Source organism: Lichenostomus cassidix, chromosome 2 (genome assembly GCF_008360975.1).
Source record: "Lichenostomus cassidix isolate B80296 chromosome 2, HeHo_3.0, whole genome shotgun sequence".
Classification (NCBI taxonomy): domain Eukaryota; kingdom Metazoa; phylum Chordata; class Aves; order Passeriformes; family Meliphagidae; genus Lichenostomus; species Lichenostomus cassidix.
Window position 1 is genome coordinate 63,388,147 of NC_139482.1, and position 21,092 is coordinate 63,409,238.

Here is a 21,092-nt window from a genome sequence, read left to right on the forward strand (position 1 = left end):
GAGGCACTTCTGCAGCTTAAATGAGTGAATAGAGTTCATTACAAGTCTAATACCGAAATTACTTTGTTGATGTTTTTCATTTATCTAAAATGTGCCTACAAGGTAGCTACAATGGGAGCTGCCTACACAATTTTCCATTGAAAATTTCACATGAGTGAGTATAAACGTAGCGACACCCACTCGCCACTCATTTTAACTTGTGACAGAAACTGTCATGCCTGTATGAACACATTTGTACTGCAGATATGTCACACAGGTCTCCTTCCTTGTGTCTGAAAATGCTCGCTAACATTCTCTCCATCTTCTTCAAAACAAATTAAGAGAGACGCCTGGCTTCGCTGCCAGCAGACTTGAATAAGACCCCCACGAAAAATTACAGAAACTGGGGGCGTTTCACCCCTTTGAAGATCCAGCCAGAAACATCAACAAGCAGCAACCAACTCGGAGCAGCCAATTTTACAGATAAGCACAGGCGCTCACGGGGAGGAGTGTGCCTTTAAGCCTTGCTGATAAGCGGACTGTGTGAGAGCATGGCTTTAGGAGCAGATTTGGAAAGGTTATCTGCATGCTCAGTGCCTTTCCTTGGAAGTCCTCCCTGCAGACTGTTTCTCTGGTAGATTCCACGTGCTAGCAAATTAGACTAAAATTAGTCCATCTGTAAAGTGTGAAACATGAACTGATGTTAAATTCCCCTTGAAGTGGATTCCAACACCTTGCCTTCTCTCCAGCTTCATTCAGCAAAGCTTTAACTTGAAGCCATTTTGCACCAGCCCCTGCTCACTGCCTCAGCACACACTTGGTACCCTCCCAAATCAGGATGACTGACCATCACTACTGACAAAACAGAAAAGCCAGCAGCTCACGCTGGTCTTGAGTCAAACAGCACGTAACCCCAGTGCTGCAGACAGAGAGTGAGTTAAACATGCCCCTCGGGCACCTCTGTTTTCTCTAACTCTTTAACTTTTTTCTTCTTCACTCAGGTCTACATTTGGGTGTGGCCTGCAGCACTGCCCACTCGCCCAGCAGAGACCCTCCAGGTGGCCATCTCAGCACAGGCAATGTCGGAGGGGTCAGTGCATTTAGGAATACACACAGGCAAGAAAAAAGCCAGATCAACTCTTCTGCACCTCCTCTCCTTGTGAAACGCCTGCCCTGGCCTTGCAGCCCACACAACTGACTATGTTACTCTTCCTGACTCAGTGTTGTAGGGAGCCTCCCTCCTGCTTAATGAGGAGTAAGGCAAGCAGATAAAATGGGCACAGAGCCTAAATCCATCACCTGAGCCATTTACTGAGGCCAGCATGGCGAGGGTGAGACTGCCCCAACTGTTCTGATTAGGCAACACAGAAAACAATCAAAAGAAAATGAAATAATGCAGGATTATAGCTACATAGCAGGTTCCACAGTCACAGGCTCCAGTTGCAATTAAAAAACCCACCTACATAGCAGGTTCCACAGTCACAGGCTCCAGTTGCAATTAAAAAACCCACCCATTCCAACTAAGAATGCAAATCATTACCGTTGCTCTCAAGCAGGGAACGTTGACAAATGAAGGCGGTGTGCTAACAGGCAGTGCCAGTACTCCTAATTTAAGTATGTGAGAAACAAAGGTATGTACCATCCAGGGCAGCCAGAAAGAACTTGCCTTAAACAACTATCAGAAAGAACTCCGAGGATTTAAAAATTACTTTTCTTACAAAAAAAACAGATACAAGGAAACCTTTTGCTCTATTTTTCTCAGCCAAGTGAAGAAAGAATGAGAAAACAAAAAAATCACACAGCTCCCATCAAGGTTATTTATACAGAAGTTTTGAATTCAGGAACCAAAAACATCCCTGCATTGAACCTGTGGGTCCAGTGAATCACAGCTTGGACACCTGAACGGACCTTTTGTAAAAGCCACTGAGCCACAAGCATGCTTTCTCACCACTGCGATCACTTCTGTGAAAGCATCTTACCCATGTGCCCCTGGAAATCCACGGCGCCGACACCAGTGAAATGGACAAAAGGATGACTAGCTACCTGCAGCTGGTTTCAATCGGAAAGCCGAGTAATTATTGCAGCCCTCTCCTGTGGCTCATATGGAGCGCAGCATGGAGCTATAAAGCGTTATGCAAGTCTAATGTGCTGCCAGATCTCTTAGAGCAGGCAGCAGCCAAGTCGCTCCCTCCCACCATTGGCTCAGCTTCATTAACTTAATCAGGTATTCATTCATTCATTCACTCACTCATTCAAAAAAAAAAAAAAAATACTCCAAACCTGGCGAATAGCCAGTGCCATGCATGCACGGAGCATGCTCACATCAGCCACTGGGGCTGGAAGGAAAAGGGTAATCTAACATTCCTCAAGCTCTGAACAGGGCTTTAGCTTTGCACGCAGCCCAGGCACAAACGCATCTTTGCCACAGCTTCCCAAAAGCACGAAGGGCTTGGGAGCTGTGCTGAGGTCAGACGCTGGTGCTGGAGACTGCGGAATCAAGAGCAGCCCTGTAAGTCAGTGCAGCCAGCAGGAAGACAAGTAGAGAACTTCCCCAGAGCAATGACTAATTAATTAATTTGACTATTTAGGGGGAAAAAAAGGAATTGTGGCAGGATCAACTCAAATAGTTTTGCTGCAAGGTTGCTCCCTGCCTTTCTTTTGCACTTACCACATACGTTGCACAGCTTAGTCCAGACAGAAGGGACCAAAACAGAACAGAAAGAGGGTTAAAAAAACAAAAAGAAAAAAGAAGGGAAGCACCACGCAACTAATGTTAAGAGCAATCGGTAATGGAAATCTCTGTTTGACCCCCATATTTATAAACATAAGACTTCCTACAGGCATGTAGCACTCAACCATCGAATACAGTCCCCTCCCTTGTACAGTTCTTGCACTTGTTTTTCTTAGTCTTTGCATGTAAGTCTGCAAAGAACGTTATTACTTTCCTCTAGCTGTCATCAGAATGACTTTCACTGCATTTTTTTTCCCAGCACACTACAAGGAAGCTGCTTCATAACTATTCCAAAAAGCAGGCCTTGAGAGTCATCTCTGACTTTACTGTGAAGAGCTTCATGCAATGAGCCAGGCTGGGCATTAAGGAAAGGGGAAAGGTGTTACATTTCCCACAGCGGAAGCTGAGCAACAGCATGGAAGCAGTCAGCATCTCTCCCCCCTTACCTCATTCTGCCCTGTGTGAAAAAAATACCAGATGGCAGATTACTCTGAGCAAGCCCATAAAAGTAACATGGAAATATAAAGCACTTAAGACTTTTTCAAAATAGTGTTTATGGTTATATAATGAAAATTATCTACCCTGGTGCAAATCTTCAGCCTAGCTGACATGGCTCAAGAGCATCTACACTGAAGTCAGCCTCCTTCACTGGAAGTTCAGTCTTGAGCTGAGGCTCTTTCAATCATCTAAGCACTTAAGCATGGTAGCTCTCTCATTACCTTTGTCCCCATCTCTTACCCTTCCTGAAATGGGGTACAAAGTTTGAAGGCTCCTTCTTTTCACTTCACCTGCCTTCTCTTGCAGCCCTAACACAATTACTTCATTCAAGACACAGTGCAAACCCTTACTCCTCTCTCCAGGCGTAACTTCTGTCTCCTGCTGGAACAGCTGCTCAAGCCTTCTTCACTGCAGCAGGCTCCTTTCCTGGCATCAGGGCAACAAAGCACCTGAAATTCCTCCTCCTGAGCCTCTTCTCTATACATCATGCTCCATGCATGGGAACACCAAAGAAGATGTGATTTCTGACACCAGAAGTAGCCATGCAGTTTTAAAGCAGGCTATCAGAAGAAGGTCAGGAACATGAATGAGCAGAAGGAGAAAACCAGTCTGGGACCACTATGAAAATTTTATCCCAAATGATCCAAACTTGAGCAGAAGTTCTAGTTTGGTCTAGATAAATAAATGGGATGTGGTTTAAGCAATTCTGGTTTTTTATATGAATAATTTCACTTCTCCCTCTGAAAGAATCATTAGAAGAATGTGGGGTTTCATGATTCAGGGCAGGAGAATGAGAAGGCAATATTTCAGCACTGTGAAATGAGGCTTGCGTGTCTAACCACAGCTCAGAGTTCACTTCTCACAAGTGTCAAGTATATTTTCCATTCTGTACTTCTGCAAGCCCCAGTTCTGTCTGTTGTCATCACTCATGGGGATTTACCTAATCCCTGAAACGGCAAAAAACCACCATCTTTTTTGCTGGAGAAACAAAATCATGTCTCAAGCATACTGAAAAATTCAAATTGTATGTATCATTTATTGTAGCTCCATTCATCCACCCTGTATTGACAGTATAAATACAAATGATGCCCTTAAAAAAATGCTGAACTGCACTTCAGTGTATTAGTTTTATTTCTTACAGATTTTCACTCACTTTTGCTGTTTCTCTGCTCACATTCCTCACACTTCAGCATACTCAAGCAGCTCCCTGTTCATACAAACAAAGCCTGAAAGAAGTGTTGATTCCCTTCTTCATCAAAGCTGGTGGCTTTAGTTGTATCCACTGGTTTGAACTAGAAAGTGGGGCAAAGGTAATCAAAAGTTAGTGGTTCATTTAAAGTCTATTATCTTGCAACTCAGCTACAAAGGGAGACTCCACAACTTTCTAAGCACAGAAATTCACCTTCCCGAACTTTTATTTTAAACACTAGTGGGCTGCAATGTTGACCTTTAAAATTCATTGTATCACATTATACACAGCTGATACAACTTGCTGTACAGCTCCTTTTATACACAAATAAATGACAATGCAATTCCAGATTTTATTGGCTTTCCTTGGACCCGTGCCAGCAGATCCAGCTCGGGACTGTGTGTCCTCTACTGACAGAGCTCTCCTACCAACTAGTTCAGCCTTTTGCCCAGGGCCCAGAAAACTTGTGTGAGCCCTTTTCTAGCAAAATACACATCTCACCGAGGTTTGCCATGGAGCTTCAATGCGTACTACCCACAGGGCTCTGAAGCCCCCTGGCTGGGGCTAAGGCAACACTTAGTATGAAGACTTCTCCAACCAAGTATACCTTGCCAATGACTAGATTTCAGTTTCCACATCAGTTAAGGACCTCTCAGAAGCACTCTATCTAAATTAGGGGGAGGGAAAGAGATTCAGCCCAGGATCTGAGTGCTCAAAACCTTTGTGCATTCTTCTTCAAGCCAGCATTTAAATGCTGTTCTTCCAGAGAAGAAAATAGTTAAAATAGGCTCAGATTCTCCCACTGCAAAGCAGAACCCAATGGGGAAACTTTCTTGGGAGAAGAAAGCTCCTCGGGGAGTCCCTTGCATAACACTGCCTCATCTCACCAAGACATCCATTCCAACCAGGACAAACAGGGAACACCAACAGTCAGACAGGTCTGCTCATGGAGGTACTCTGTGTCTGATTTGAGAACTTCCAGAAGCAATAGTCGTGTACAGAGATGATGCATCCCACTGCTCCACAACTTCCCCTGCAGCAGCAACAGCATTACCCACCATTGCCATTCCTACAGCAAAAAGGAAAAGGGATTTTTTCCTGGTTTTATTTATGCCTGTTTAGCTCTGGACCAAGTGATTCTCCAGCCTCTGATGTGCTTACCACTTTCTCTGCCTACTCTGAGTTTTTCTTCTGAATGTATAATGATTTTACATCTGTTAATCTGGTTTGGTTTCTTTTTCATGTGGTTAGTGACTTGCAGACTCCTCATGGTAAATATGAAATAAAATGCTATTTCTTCTGCCTTTTGTTCTTGTGCTTATGGATGAATGTTATATTTTCTTAGAAACATGAAATAACTACTGCAATGGTGATACATAATCACTTCAGTACAATGGACATGTTATAAAAATATGGAATAATCATGAGATCATACAACCAGGATGACTAAAACAACAACATAATTGGCCAGAATTTATTCATCTCCTAAGGAGGAAAAACCTTGACAACACTCTGCTGTACGGTTAGTGCAACCAAAACTGAAATAAGATACACAAGTCACTGTTGCCCTTTAGCTAAAATTAAGTAAGAACTAATGGTGTCTTATAGAAACAGAAGGAATTTTTCAAGGAAAAATTGCATTAGGAAATGTTTGTTTTCAAAATGAATCTATTGGAGGAAAAAATGTTTGAATACATTTACAGCTGGGAAAAACTGCTGGAACTTCTTTGTAAATATTTTCCCAGTAATATTAAAAAAATTAAAACCTATTTGCTGATCCCAAAACAAAACGTTTTAATAATTTATAAAGGTGTAGTTAAAAAATGCTGTAACTGTAAGAGAAATTTGGTTTGAAATGAAACCACCCTCTGTCTGGAATACAGAGGTAAAGGCTTTGCTGTACCACTTCGTAAAACATTTTTACCTATTACCTGATTTTCACTGTATCTCAGCTTTTTAAGTTTTCCAACAAATGTTTTTCCAAGATCTTGGAAATTCTCATGGGCAGAAATATGATTTCCTCATATCTCTGATTTCTAATTAGATTTAAATCTTTCCTAGCTGGGGCAAGACCAACCCAAGCATTTTGAAACATTGCCAGGTTGATTACCCTTATATATGAAAATTCACATTGTTGCTCTTGCCTGGCAAAAACCATGAGCTACACTGGAAAAAGAGTCTTTCTTCTGTGACAGTGTCATTCAGCTCACCTCCCAAAGGTCCAATTCTGCCTGCAAAATCTTTCCTTTCGGTTCAAATTGCTGCCAAAACAGCACAGTATTTTCTCTGATGTACAGCCAGGTTGAGCTGACAGCTACCACACTGGATTAACGAGAGGGAAAAGAGGAAAGAGCGGGAAGGAACTGCTGGCCTGTCTGGTGAATTGGAGTTGAAGGAGCTGCAGCATCTCAGAAGCTGGAGTTGCTGGTCCATTCCGTTCAGTGAGGAAGGAAGGAGAGAGGAGACATCTCTTAGACATCTGTTGCCTCAGCTGCTGACATGGCTAACACAAGGGGCACTGCAGAACGGATTTATGATAATCTCTAAATAATAATCTTGTAATAGTGGGAGATAATAATTTCCCATGGGCTGCATTGCTACAGCTCTATCAGTAAAACCAGTTCACTAGTGGGCTGCTGGCAAGGATGGGAATATGCTTGTTAAACCAATCCACTGAAAGTGTTGGAAGACTCTCAAAAATTAAAGATTTTAGCAGGTGATTTTGACAGCTATGCTTTGTGTTGTCACTCAGTACAGCTGAAACCACTCCAGTGAGGAGCTGCAAAGGTGGGGGTGACACAACTGAGTCATCTGTACCACTCAGGCCAAGGTATTGCCCAGGACCCCCACAGAGGTCTGTGGTGGCTGCTACTCCAAGTGCACAATGTATGAGAGCCCAAGGGGAGCAAAGCAATCTGAAAACACTGCAAGCCACAGCATAGCCACACTGTGCCAGCACATAATGGCTCTTCCATGCATTTGAACTACCTACATCCATCAAAACCCCATACGTGTCGCAGATAAATTACCAGCTGACAGAAAACCAGCAAAAAACCACCTGCATACCACCTACTGCACAGACCTAATGCTCCAATTAGACTAGGGGCTCCTCACACAGCTTACTTCATTTAGGCAAATATTTCCAGTGGAACATGCAGACAAATCAGCCCTGGGATCATCAGCAGCAGCTGCTGCTTTTTGCATGCAGAGTGTTGAGCAAATCAACAGAGATGAGCTACCGCTCCCATCAGAATCTCAAAGATGTGGATGACAACCCCAGTTAATTAAAAGACACAGGATCAGAGTAAAGGAAAATTGTCACTCAGCAGCTTAGACTGAAAATCAAGCTGATCTGACAAGAAATAGCAGCTTTACCAGTTCTCAGTCTGTGGTCAAGTATTCTTTCTACAGGTCAGGTGTAAAATTATTTCCCCCTACACTCTGTCTTTTCTGAACTACCATTTTAGCATGTTTCTTCTTTATTCTCCTCATCTTAGCATTTCTGTCATTTTTGCTTGCTCTTAAATGTTAGTTTCTGTCCTTGCTTCAGTATCAGTTAAAATGCCACTATCACTTACAGCATGAGACTGAGTCAGAACTGAGACTGCGCACTCACTCACTTCTGACTCTAGGAAAAAATTACTAAAAGCCAAAAAAAGTACTGTGAATTACATCCCCTCTCACTGATGCCCAGAACAGAAGAATTGCACGAGTACAGTATGTATACAATTGCTATGAAGTGTTTATTGTGTCACTCTATATAAAAATTTTTCACTCTGTCCCACTCTTTTCCCGCCCCCCAACTTTAAGCCTAAGGAAAAAACAGTGAGAGGGTTGGCAGGCTCATATGGGCATTAATTCATACTTCAGCACGTTCTTAAGGATGAGGTTTTTTTGCATCACTCCCATTTTAACAACAGAAGGTAGTGGTGAAGAAGCCTTCCTGAGGGGGCTTACTTGTACCCTTGCAAGGGGGGCTTATTGTGTTCACATTCACTGCAGAGAATCCACACTTCACAGGCAGGTCACTACAAAATTTCTGTAAAAACTCAAACTGTTTGATCTCAAACAGGTTAAACAATGTTCAATATGCATGTGAATTGCCATTTAGTTTGGATTTAATGGCACAGATTATAATCTTTAAAGAGAAGAGCTGATGCAAGATAACCTCTCTGTTTTCTTCATTTCCTACCTGCAGAATGTAGCCTGAAGATACTGGATGCATAGGAGGTAACACAATCAGGATCATTCCAGTCAGATAACAAAAATATTAGAACACTTTTGGATAGTTATGACCTGAAGTTTGCTCCTTTACTGCTAGAAGTTGTTTATGCCAATGGGAACAAGATCAGTCCCTCCTTACACTAGGAATTTATTAAGAAGCCAAATCACAATTAAATGAGCAGAAACAAACTCCTTCCATAAGCATAAGCTATATTCAAGCAATGGCAGCACTTGCAAAACATGTAAGACAAAGTCTATCCTGTGCCATCACAAAGAAAAGTGAAGATCAGTGAAGATCAACACTCTTTAAAAATCAGTTATAGCAGATTATCTAATTACCCTCATATTTAGTAGTATATGGCTTTAATCATTCTCTGTTATCATGAAGCTGCTAACACTAAAAGAAAATGGGGAATTGGCTCGGATGCCAATTGATAATGGGAAGGTGAGGTTCTGCCCTCTGGGTCCTTGGTCTGGAGCCAGCTCAGGTTGGAAGTGAAAGTCATTCCTGCTGGGCACCTCTCTGAAGTAAGCTGGTGTTCTTAGGCTTGGGCCAGTTCCACATTCATAGAATAAAACCCATCACCACAGCAATGGGCTGTGATGGAGGTGGAAATTCTTGAAAACATTTTGTCTCTGGCTTTTTGTTAGCATGCAAATACATCCTAGCCTGGAATGAGGATATTTATACAGAAGTATTTACGCCAAAGCAAATCTCACCAACAGTGACTGTATGAAACTTGCATGCATTTTATATTGCTTTAAAACTGGAACAAACTTGCCTTGCAACAACAGGCAATGCTGTGCAATGCTGTTAGTTTGGTGTGGGGCAGCAAACCCAAGGACCACGAGTTCTGCCAAGCCTTTATTAACATTGATGGCTGAATGTGCATCTCAGTATTATTACTGCTCGTTTTTAAAACACCTGAGCAAGGCTCAGCTTCAAGGTGCATCCTGGGTCAGGGTGAATCTAGAGGACCTACTCTGGCTTAAAAATTTATAGTGGGCTTGTGTTGCCCTGCAGGTCACCTTAAATCCAGCTAAACAAACAGTTAAACCCAGTTAAACTAATGCAGGTGCAGGTCAGTAAAGAGCTGAACAACTCTTTATTTGGAGGCTGGATGCTGCAAAGTGTAAGCTAACACCGTGTCCCTCGGGACCGCCCCTTTCCTGGCAGAGGCTGCAGCACATTAACAGAGCAGAGCAGCTTGCATTGTAGCTGCTGTGCCAGCTCCATGGATTAATGGAGACTTTGTCCTCTGGGGCTGTCAGCCTCAAACCCTTCAGGAGAAATGAAACCTCTGAGAGGGAAAAAAAAAAGAAAGTCAGTAGTGGAATTACAAATAAGTGTCTTTCTGACTTTCAAATGAGACGTGAAGCATCTTCATTTACAATTTAATATTTCAGTAAGCACTTTATTAGAAGAGACTATCTAATGGGTTAATTTCCAAATGTCATTTATCTTTACTCATTGGGAATGACTTTCTATAATTCACTCGAGGCTGCAACACTCATAGATTAATTCATCATCCTCCAACTTGAGAAGATAAAAGCCTAACAAGCTCTAACCTGCTACACAGACTATATTTAAGCAGTACAGGGTAATGATAAATATCTCCCATAAAATGTGTTCTCTTCACACTTCCTGCAAAAACTGCTGAGCGAGCCAGCTGGCGAGATGGAGCCGACGGCCCTTGCTCGCAGCCCCACCATCTACACACGGTGAAACTGGAGCACTCCCTTCTCCAGCACCCCCGATCCCAGGCTGCCCACTGTCCTCTAGAGGTAAGGGTGGCTTTGTCACCAGCTGTCCACACCCCAGCAGTGACTCTGCTCATGCCTGGCAGGCAGGCTGGAAAAGGCTGCTGGGGGTTGTGTGCGCAGTTTGGTTTTCATTAAATGTGCCCTACTTCCCGGACTGGACCAAGCACTTTGCAAAACAAAATGAACACTGGGTGTCTCCCCAGAAGAAAGGGACGACTACTGTAGGCAGAGAGCAAGAGCCGGGAGGAGGGGACACCAAGTAGCAGCACGGGCTACTTGCAGGGCCCGGGTGCAAACTGAAGCACGTCTCACTTCCTTCTCTCATGCGCAAGCGCTGGATGCGATAAGCGTGCAAGGACCTCTCACTCTGACACACTCCTGTGTCCGGAAGCTAGAGGAGGTCCAGGCCAGTCCAACCAGTCTTTGCAATTTGCATCATCCCCTATTGACCAGATGTTACTGCAATGCTTTCCAGGACTGCTTTTAACATCACAAAGATTTAACTGTGGCCAAGTACAACGACCTCCAGCTGGAGCTGGCCTTCCTGCCCAGGGCCTGAAGCCTGAGTGTGTTTAGGACACAGCACCAGGATGTTAACCTAGCTCCTCTGTGGGAACCATCTTATATCTCCAAGCAATGCTGATACTCAGCATCCTTCCAACACCATCTTCCCCAAGTCTCTCCTCACTTGTGTTACTGTGTTAAACACACGCTGATCACTCATGCAACCAGTTTGGAGAAATAGAGTGCAGAGCAAAGAGGCAGCCTTTCCACTGTGCTGAGGAGGAGTCCTTGGCTACAACTGTGTTTCCCAGCTATCAGACCCTGGATGTGTGCCATTGGGAACTGGAAGGGTAAACCACTATGATTAAAAATTATAGTTACCTTCCACAGACAAACTTCCTCATCTAATTAATGCAAGACAAGAAGCCATACTCCTAGACACCTGGCCATTTTAATGGGCTGAACACATCTACCATAATACTGTTTCAAAACAGCCCCTTAGGGCAAAGGTCATTTGTTTTCTTGTGTTAAAAGCTCTCTAGGTCTTCACTAAGCCTGACTGTGTGGGAGCTGCAGAAGTCTCACTGTCTTCTTCCAGGAACATGTCTTGTTCCAAGCCAACCAAGATCAAAGTCAGATCTAGAAAAAAAGAACTCACATTGGCCTTGCCATGGGCCTCAACGCTTTAATGAAATCCTCTCACCACACCTGGCTGTGCACAATGCCTTCACATTTATGCTTCCCTCTCTCCCATGAGTTAGGAGAGCATCAGCTTAGAGACAATACAATCAGGTTAAACCAATTTCATCTTTTCCTGCCAATTCTACCTACATTTTATTTAGACAGCGTATTTCGATTCCCAAGGGTATTTCTTTTCAGATCATCATGATCTCACTGTAGTTACGTAACATTGACCAACTGCTTTTTTCCCCAAATGTCTTTGCAGAGGTGAATTCAGTTCTTCAGCAATGGCAGAAACGTGACTAAATACTTGCTGCACTGATGAGCTAGTAGCCTGAACTTTTTTGTCTAAATTTTAAATCACAAAGAGATGCAATAAGAAATGAATTAAGGTATATGAATAAAGGCAATGAAGAAGAAATGCATATTATCTCTCATGTATCTATTTCCATGTTCTGATTTTAAAGGAAGAACTACTGAGACAAACAGCTTTTAAACCAATTCTTTAAATAGCTTTCTTTGAAGATGGAAGGACACTTGGGGCCACAAGTTTATGAACCTAGCACATTTTCCCTGCAGCCTTATGTTGCACCAGTTTTGGCTTCCTTTTCTTGTTCTATCCATTCAGACTGTAAGCATTTGGTGGAACAGCAGTCATTCTGCACAACACCTCTAGCAAAACAAAGTGAACCCTTTGTTGGTCACTTCATGAAGTTCTCATTCAACAATACCACACTGGCTTCCCAGGCTGCTGGCAGTAGACAACACCCAGTACCTCACAGAAAGGCAAAAAATTATGAAAGCATTAATAATAATGCAGCTAGGCACGCACAAACAGCGTAGAGTAATAGAAAAACAGACTTCATCTGACCTCTACAGTTTCTGCTCCTGACTGCTGTGTTGCAGTGCTCACATGAGTGGCAGCTGCTCCAGCACCACTTAAGATGTGAACAAGAACACAATGGGGGAGTGCAGTGTGTAATGTACACACAACTCTTGCTGAGGGAAAGGCACTCATTCCTGCCTAGGACTTTTTTTTTTTTTTTACATCTCTAATTTCTGTAGAATCATTTGCCTTATGCTACTGAATTCATAGCACTTGTGAACAATGGGATGGAGACCCCAGTTCAAAACCTATTTCCAATTATCCCTGTTTTGCAATTAAGAGCAGACACACTGGGACACCAGAAGTCGCAGTCCATCATCTTCCATAACCAAGCTCCTATTCTCCCCAGGGCTGCTCAGCTCTGTGTGATTTTGGAAACATGTATGAAATCCTGCCCCCAGAGGAAGGACAGGTAAAACCTTTGTGAAATTGGTCAGTTCAGGATTTTGACACATGCCATCTGGCTACTGCCACCAATATTGTTAAGTGAATGGAAGTCATCTGATGATACCCTATGAGGTTTTACCCCCAGAAAAAGCTTTTCTTTCACAGCATCAAGACATTACCACTTGCCAGACCACAAACATTGTCTTCCAGGAGAGTGTAACACTTTTAAATAAAAACTGCTTTTTAAATAAAAAATGCAGAGGCATCTTATGATCAGGATGCCATTTATGTTGGTCCTAGGAATAAGATAACAGATGGAAATCCACTGTCCAAAAGAATACTGCATGGAATATGGTCTTACAGAGAGTAACTTAAACTGACATGTGGGAAACAACCGTATGAGGAAGAAAGTCTGTCCCCTGCAAGTGTTACTAGCACATGCAGGGGACAGTAACTTTTGTGCATTGTTAAAACTGTTCAAAACATGGTTATATCCTGTTTCATAGCACTGGTTATGTTTGTCCCACATATATGGCATAATTTACCACTACTCGATCTTTGATGGAAAAGTAAACAAGACCCTGCACAGCCACACCACCTCTTAAACTGCTCCACCCTGTCTTTTTTTTAGAATTATTTTTTTCTTTCTAACAGCCCTAAGCAAAACTCTTAGGAATTTTTCTAGGGGAGTTTGTTGGGAGTTGGGTAGATTCATATGATAAAAATGCAGTTGTCCTCAAAACTCGTATAAACAAATCTATAAAAGTAAATAGCAGCCCTTAGAAGTATAAACACTCAACTTTAATTTTTACATAGTTTCCTTATCTAGCAATGCTTTTTTTCCCTTAGTAGATACCTATGCCAGTGCAAAAACACAATGTTTTTAATATGGATCCAGTCACTGGGTATCTCTGTGCACAAAATAGCTGAGCAAGTGACTTTTAACTCATTTGAGTAGCAATCAAAGCCAGTGTTTCTCTAGGTATGAACCTAAAATTCCACTCGAGTGCCCATTAACATGAAACCATGGCAAACCAGTCTGCTAAAAGTCCAATCACTGAGAGCATTAAGTGACTTTGTTAGAAAGGCAGGCTTACATTCTCTGATGAACTGGGCCACTGAGAGTCCAGACCTGATTGCCTCTGTGCCAAGCCACAGCTATCTGAGGGAGAGAGGAGGCAAAAAAAGCATTTAGGCAGACAGAGACTGTGAATCCAGTGCCTTGCACAGTGAGTGAGTTCACTGCAATGAACTCATTAACTGATCTCTGGGCAACCAAGCAACTTTATCCAAGCAGGAGCCCAGGTAAGGCACACTGTGCATTACTACAGCAACACAGTGACAGACTCATTTCCTGGGAAGCAAGAGAGGTTGTGACTGGTGCATGTTGTAAACTTGTTGAAAAAGCACATTTTGGTTGGCTTTGCTCTTGTTGTTTTTTTATGTGAATAGACATACACAACAAATACTTCTTTTGCTTACCTACTTCATACGATTCAGTACTGCAGAGTGGGTTTTCAGAGAAAACCAATCTTTCCAGAGAAAGGGCAGAACTGAACAAAAATGTTTACAGAATCTTGGTATCTCTAGGGATAGCTTTTGCTTTATTTTCTGGTATTAACTACTGATATTTATCTTGTCACTCATGTGTCCGTTTTTCTCTTATTTAATCCCTGCACTTGAAATAATTTCCCCTGGGAAGGAATGACTCAGTGGTTAGACTCTGGACTCTCAAACCCTGTTTCCAACTCTCCATTTGCTCACAAGGCAACAATACGTATACACATCTTTAAATCACAGGGAAACTAGTCCAAATTTTAATGACTTAACCTCACTGTGCCCCAGCAGAGTAAGAACTCTTTTTATGACTTTCACTTCACAGATGGGAACAAATACTTTGAGTTCTTCAGGGGATGCTGGTTACATTAAAAGGTCACACTGAAACTGTGGTGTTGAGGAAAAGGCACATATCCTCTTTGAAACACCAGCAAAACAGGCTGAGGGGATAGGAAAGAGTTGGAGTGTGGACAGCTGGAAGCTGCTACCATTTGAGTTACCAGCACTGAATTTCAGTCAATATCCTCATCACTACTGTATTTAATGCTCTTGCAAGCTTTTCAGTGCACTGGCATGACCCATCCAGGAGAAAAACCCAACAAAACAAACCAGAAGAAAACAAACAAACAAAACCAAACAAAACAAACAAAAAAAAACCCCACCACCAAAAAAACAAACAAAAAGAAACACCACCAAACCACAAAAAATCCCAAAACACACTTTCATGCAAAGTAACAGAAAGAGTTAATTTTCATCCATCATCAAAAATAATCTTTTAAAGGACGTGGGTTTTTGCACATCTTTCTCTGTCACTATTGAATTTACTTTAATAGGGAAACAAGGTATTTTAAACCCCTAAAACTGAAAAATAATTTCTAACAATACTTGTGATAATTTCACTGAAAACCCATTCAGTAGAAAACTCTAGTAGTTTCTGATAAACTCAGTACTTTCAGGGCAATGGTGTCTTTCAGATTCATTAACAGCAGATTTTACTCCTGAACCTTGTCCCCTGATGTTTGTGAAATTACCCCAATTGCATGGGTTATCTCCCCAGTCCTGGCAAATCATTTCAGCTTTGGTTTGTTTTAACACTGCATTTCTCTCATAGCCCACTTCAGGTTCACTGTCCTTATGTCACCCTGAAGAGCAACCAAAGAATTAAAGAGGGATTCTTGGGGAGAGCAGAGATAAAACAGGAGGAAAAAGGCAAGAAACTATTTGTCTGCAATCCTGTTAGTGGAGAAAATGCTTTACAAGGCTACCTTGTGGGGAACACGCCCTGCCCATAGCAAAAAATCCTCCATGTAGCTGCTTTGTAAAATCCCAAAGTATAAAACATGTCTTTGAAGCCAAATTAATGATCCACAGCACGCTGGACATTCTTCTGACACTTTAGTAGACATAACGTTCTTTCACCCTTCTGACTTTCAGCAGAGCCTCAGGAACAGCCCTGTTCAGATTGATAAAACTCGGTCATAGAAAACACCAGCAGGGATTGCCACAAAGGAAAATACAATGAGGAATACAGGGCATATATTTGTGCCCACAGCTATCCTTTCAAAGCTACTCGAGGCTGAACATTTTGGGATATAAAGGATGTATTCTGTGCCCATTCTAATGGGCACATGAGTTAAGAATGGAAATGACAAAGAATGTAATTCTCTTTATCTGGATTCTTAATGCTTTCTCTTGGGTTTACCTGGTTAGTTTCCCTTTTGTTTAGCAGTGAAGTTTTAATTTGTGTAATTCAGTCTGTGGAGAACTAAAGGATCATCAGCATTTACAAATTCCTAAACACTATAAATAAGATTTTCTGCAAGACCTGGATGATTACCTTAAAACAATGGAATCTCTGTTGGTCAAATCTTGTCCCTCCCTTAATTGCAAAATAAAATTAAGGAAAAACAAACAAACAAACAAAAGCAAACCAAAACAACAACTAAAAAGGCTAAGAGATCTTATTTAGGGATCTGAGAGCTCTCAGCCCTTCAGCAGAAGCCCCTAATTAGAAGTGAATACTTGATCTCTCAGGAAATTTGTAGATCCTGGAGAAAATTTCCACTCCTTCAGCCTGTTGCCTGCCCTCCACTGGCCATGCCTTTCCCTTTGTGCACACCTGCAAGGACCATGGTGCCACTGATGGCACTGCCAATAGGATCACCATAAATTCCTGTGTAAAATTCTCCAAAACTCTGTGTGCGTTAGCAGGTAGAGTGCACCAAGCAACTTTCTCTCAGTTTCTTCACATCTTACCTGGCCCAGTATCCTATATAGACAGAACTCCAAATATTGCTGTCCTGTGGGAAGAAGTTGGCTACATGTCCTGCTCTCCTTTTTCTATCCAGCCCCTTGCAACTGCTTTGGTCCCCTTAGGAGGTGAATCACATCCAGAGGGCAGGTATGAGGCTCTTTCCCAGCTGTTGTGTTTCAGAGAGAAATGGCCTTCCAATTTACAACTACTGTAAGGTGCCCAGGTTAAACAAATGGGACATTACTTCTTTTCTGCAAGGTCAACCCACAGCTGTTTCTCTAGGGGCTCTAGACTGCTCTGCAAAAAGGGAATCCATGAAGCATCATGTATATGAAACCGGCATATACGAGCATCTGAGACCCAAATGCCACTGAAGGAGAACATTTACGCTGCTTAAATGTGCTAAGGGTTGCTCTCAGTGCCTCTTAATACCAGACAAAGTTTGGTTCATGTAGTTTCACATGATTCAGACAAGGGCAGCCTTTGTGCCCTTGAGCTACTTGTCCAGTGACTGAGGACCTGATCATTTTTAAATATTATCAGAGCAGCTTTAATTAAAATCCATTTCTAGATTATAAAATGAGAGTGACTGCAACAGTGGCTTCAGACTTGCAGACCAGGCACCTGTGGGACAAAATATATTTATCAGTGCAGCACCTTGTAGGGGAGTGCTGTACACACCACAGGATAAATGCTGACCTCAGTTACTAGGAGACTTTCCATTTACCTTATCACAAATGCCAGATTTAGACTGAAACAGGTAACAACTTCAGCTCCTTGATCTGCCCTCCTTCTTGGGATGCACACATGAATCCAGTAAGAGGACTTGCCATGTCTGGATGTCTGGATGATTCCCCTTCTGGTAGCCCCTTTTGGCCTAATAAAAAACATTGTCTCTCTCCTCAACACATGCTGGAGCCTGCAGAAAACAGTAAAGCATCACTGCAGCGCTTGCTGACCCTGAACAACCTCAACAGGTGCCTTGCTCTTGTGGAAAACACATGTTGCTCTGTCACTATTAATACACCAGGAGTGTGAATGGCATATGCATGTTTGTGTGGGGAGCATAAATTATGGAGATCCCAGGTTTGCAGTCATCACCTTTTGAAGCTACAGAGCTGTTTCTGGGGCCAGCTGAGGTGCAGGACCACAGGCACTTGGGGTAAGTGAGAAGTGAAGCCCTGGGAGTCAGGCAGTCACGGGGAATGTTCAAGTGCAGACCCACCACACTGTACAGCTGAAGGTCTCAGTGTTCTGCTGCCCAAGAGGGTTCACAGATCAGGGAAGAAAATAAATTAATTGTGCCGCCTCCAGACTGCCTGGCTGAAGTTGTCCCTCTGTCAATTGCCTCCCTCATCACCACATAGATGAGATGCTTGCTCCCCTCACTATTCAGTACAAGGCAGGAGCTGTTTATTGTTTCAGATTTAAGAATTCAAAATAGCAAGTCAAATTGATTTCCTGGGAAGTTAGACAAACAGAAGTACTGTCAAACACTCCCTCTACTCCTCAGCTAGTGATGAGTAGCAAAGACATACCCTGCAGAGCTAACAGCCGTGGGGTGACAAGTCCCAACAACAGTGTTTTTCCTCTGATAGTTCTAGAGCCACACACAGCAGAAAAATAAGGCCTACATTTGTAGCAAGCAAAAAGGAGAACACATCATGAACCCATGAACAGAAATCAGGTTCATGCACAAGGCACAAAACCTTTCATCTTTTAGCCTAACTACAGCTGACACTTCCAAGCCATACCAAGTGAGAAAAGGGGAGAGATGAAGGAAGGAAAATTCTCTGTGCTCATTTATCTCAGGACTTCCCAGTTTTATGTACAGACAGAAGAAACTATGTTCCTAGAACGTTCCCCTAATGGCTGGAAGAACTCTAGAAGGTGAAAAAGGTGTCAATTCAAACTTTGCTGTGATCTCAACACATGTTTTCATTCATCAGACTCCACGACTCTGGCCACATGAATGTCTTGGCTAAGCAGTGCAGAACGAAAATAGAAAACACGAGGCAGGTAACAGTGTTTTTTTCCCCTTGAATTCACACAGCTGTGCCACAAACCTGTCCCTGCTCTAAATTACTGATACAAGAGAGAGATAACCAGACAACGTGTACATCTATGTGCCCCACACACCAAGTGTACAGAGACTAGAGTGAAGAAAGCCTGCATTCTCTATGTTCACGGAGAAAACAATGATAAAGCAAACCAAAAACTAAAGAAACCCCACAGCTGACAGCTAAAGGGAGAGAATACTAGCTTTTTATTGCCCCAGAGGGGTCATGCCTGTGCATGATGGAACTGTGGCCATTAGCAACAGAGAATAGATGTAGGAAGTGTTACCACCCATGACATCCTTTGCAGCCGCTGGGGAGTCCAGACCTCACACAGGGATAACATTTTTTTCCTGCAAAGTGCACTGGTGAAGAAAGCATTCCCACATCCCTGTTCATTGTTCCCCCTCTCTTTGTGAAAGGATAGTTCATTGCACTTGAGGAAAACAAGGCAAGAACTGACTATTACCTCCCACCAGTAAGGCAATACAAATACTACTGGCCCTGATGCAAGGAGTCAATGAAATTAGTTTTCTGTAAGCTCCAGAGTCACCGTTTGACTGTGTGGCACCCAGCAGCATGTTGATTCACAACCACAGCTGTACCTGCTTCCCACAAGAAGATTCAGAGTGTAATTTGCAGGGAAGGCACAGATCTGATGGGCCCAAGCAATATGCTATCAATGCCTATCAACTGACCCATCCCCTACACAAGAAGAAGGAAAAGACACTCAGAGGAAATGGTCTTTTGCAGGCACGATAGCTATTACACCACTTTTTGGCAGAAGCTGCAGTTCATACTGCAGCCTTGTCACTCTCCACCCCTTCCTGCAACTTCTTTCCCTCACAGACCACTTCCACTGAGCAAGCAATTCAGGAAGACTGATGGCAGCCTCCCAGCATCTTGGGACAGCCTCCCAGCATCTTCGGACAGCCTCCCAGCCTTGGTCCCTCCTCCATTTTCCTGACGCCTTCTGCCTATTGGCCTCTTTTCTGAGCCACCTTTAAGCAAGGGCAATGAAACAAAGCAAAAGATCCAGAAACACTGGACTGGGACACAGTCTTTAAGTGTACATTAATGGCTTTGCAATGGAAAGAGGCAACATCTGTGTTTCTCCAGCCCTCACCATCCAGCTTGCTACAGCTTACTCCCTGCTTTCACACAATTGATTAGTTTGAAAGAAAAGTTTATCACAAAAGCATTCATTTAATTCAACTATTCATGGAGGCCTCAGAAAACATGCATTGCAGGTCCCATTCTCAGACTCATAATGATCAGCTCAATCCCCTGCAGCCTCAAATCCCCTATTTAAAATGCACCTTTGGATCCCAGTACAGTATTACACAGCCAACAAAGCAGCAATTAAAGCAAAATATTTTTTAAAGGAAGGAATGGCGAGGGAATAATCAGAGATACAATTGTCAGAGCCTTGTGTTAACTAAGGACACCAGAGAAGTATGGCTGATCCAGCCTCCTCACCACTTAATGTGAATAAACAGCTTATGAGTGGGAGAGGCTGAAAGGGGAGCAGCCTCCTTCCCTGTCACGGGAGAGGGAATGTGATGATCACCAAGTACCAAAAAAGCTCTTATTTGTGAAACCCATGAAGGAAAGGAGCCTGCTGGTCCTCCCCACAGCTTCCAAGTGGCACTCGTGTGCTCCCGGCGCACAGTGTCACTCGTTGCACCATCACATGGCAAGTCTCACGCCACCTTCTCAACACAGAAACACAACCGGGTTACAAGACAAAAGCTTTCTGAGGTGCCTCTGTCTGATCAAAGTTTTTGTACTTCTGTTTTCGGAAAAACTGCCTTGAACCGAAGCCAGTGCCACCAGCCTTTCCCAGAACCTCAGGGACAGGCCTTGTATCCTCAGAAAACACACCACAGAATCCCCATACCACCGCAGAGCAGCTCCTCTCCCACAGTGGGCATGGATGCACAGCTAAGGCTGAGGTCTCCTGGCACAGAACTCCTCTCTGGCCCCTGGCCAGCCATGTGCTGTCTGCAAGCAAGGGGTCGATGGCCTTGGATGTACAGCAAACTGCTCGAAGGAAAGGCTGACCAACTGCACCCTTTACGCCGCTTGCCTAACGGCTGGTGTCACTTAAATTAAAACACTGACCATTAAGTTTGGTCCCTGGCAGGCTGCAGAGAGGAGAGGATGAATTTATTCAGTTAGCTGAGAAGCTAAATAAACAGCACAGTCTTGACCTCATGCTCCTCTTGCCAATAAAGCCTAACCATGGAGCAAAAAGGACAAAAACCCAAGCACAGAAGAAATATGACTGAGTGCAATGTTTTCTCTCCAGCATTCAAGGGTCTGGCCATTCCCTTGCAGAAGTGCCACTGTTCACTTCCATGACCAAGCTCTCCATGGTA

General features: G+C 43.1%; 1 protein-coding gene across 32 annotated transcripts in view; it reads right to left on the minus strand.

The window, feature by feature from the left end:
* ATXN1 (ataxin 1) overlaps positions 1–21,092 on the minus strand; it is a 349,836-nt gene that overhangs the window by 26,937 nt on the left and 301,807 nt on the right. Inside the window, exons 7-8 of one of the 32 annotated variants that reach the window (XM_085051843.1) lie at positions 13,941–14,005; positions 4,362–4,500 (exon numbers count right to left, since the gene is read on the minus strand). The exons of 28 other annotated variants lie outside the window; for them this stretch is intronic. The gene's annotated coding sequence lies outside the window, so the exon portion shown is untranslated. Of the gene's footprint in view, positions 1–4,361; positions 4,501–6,607; positions 6,759–13,940; positions 14,006–21,092 lie in introns of those variants that run through there. 3 more of the 32 variants (XM_085051855.1, XM_085051844.1, XM_085051840.1) reach the window with 3 other exon arrangements.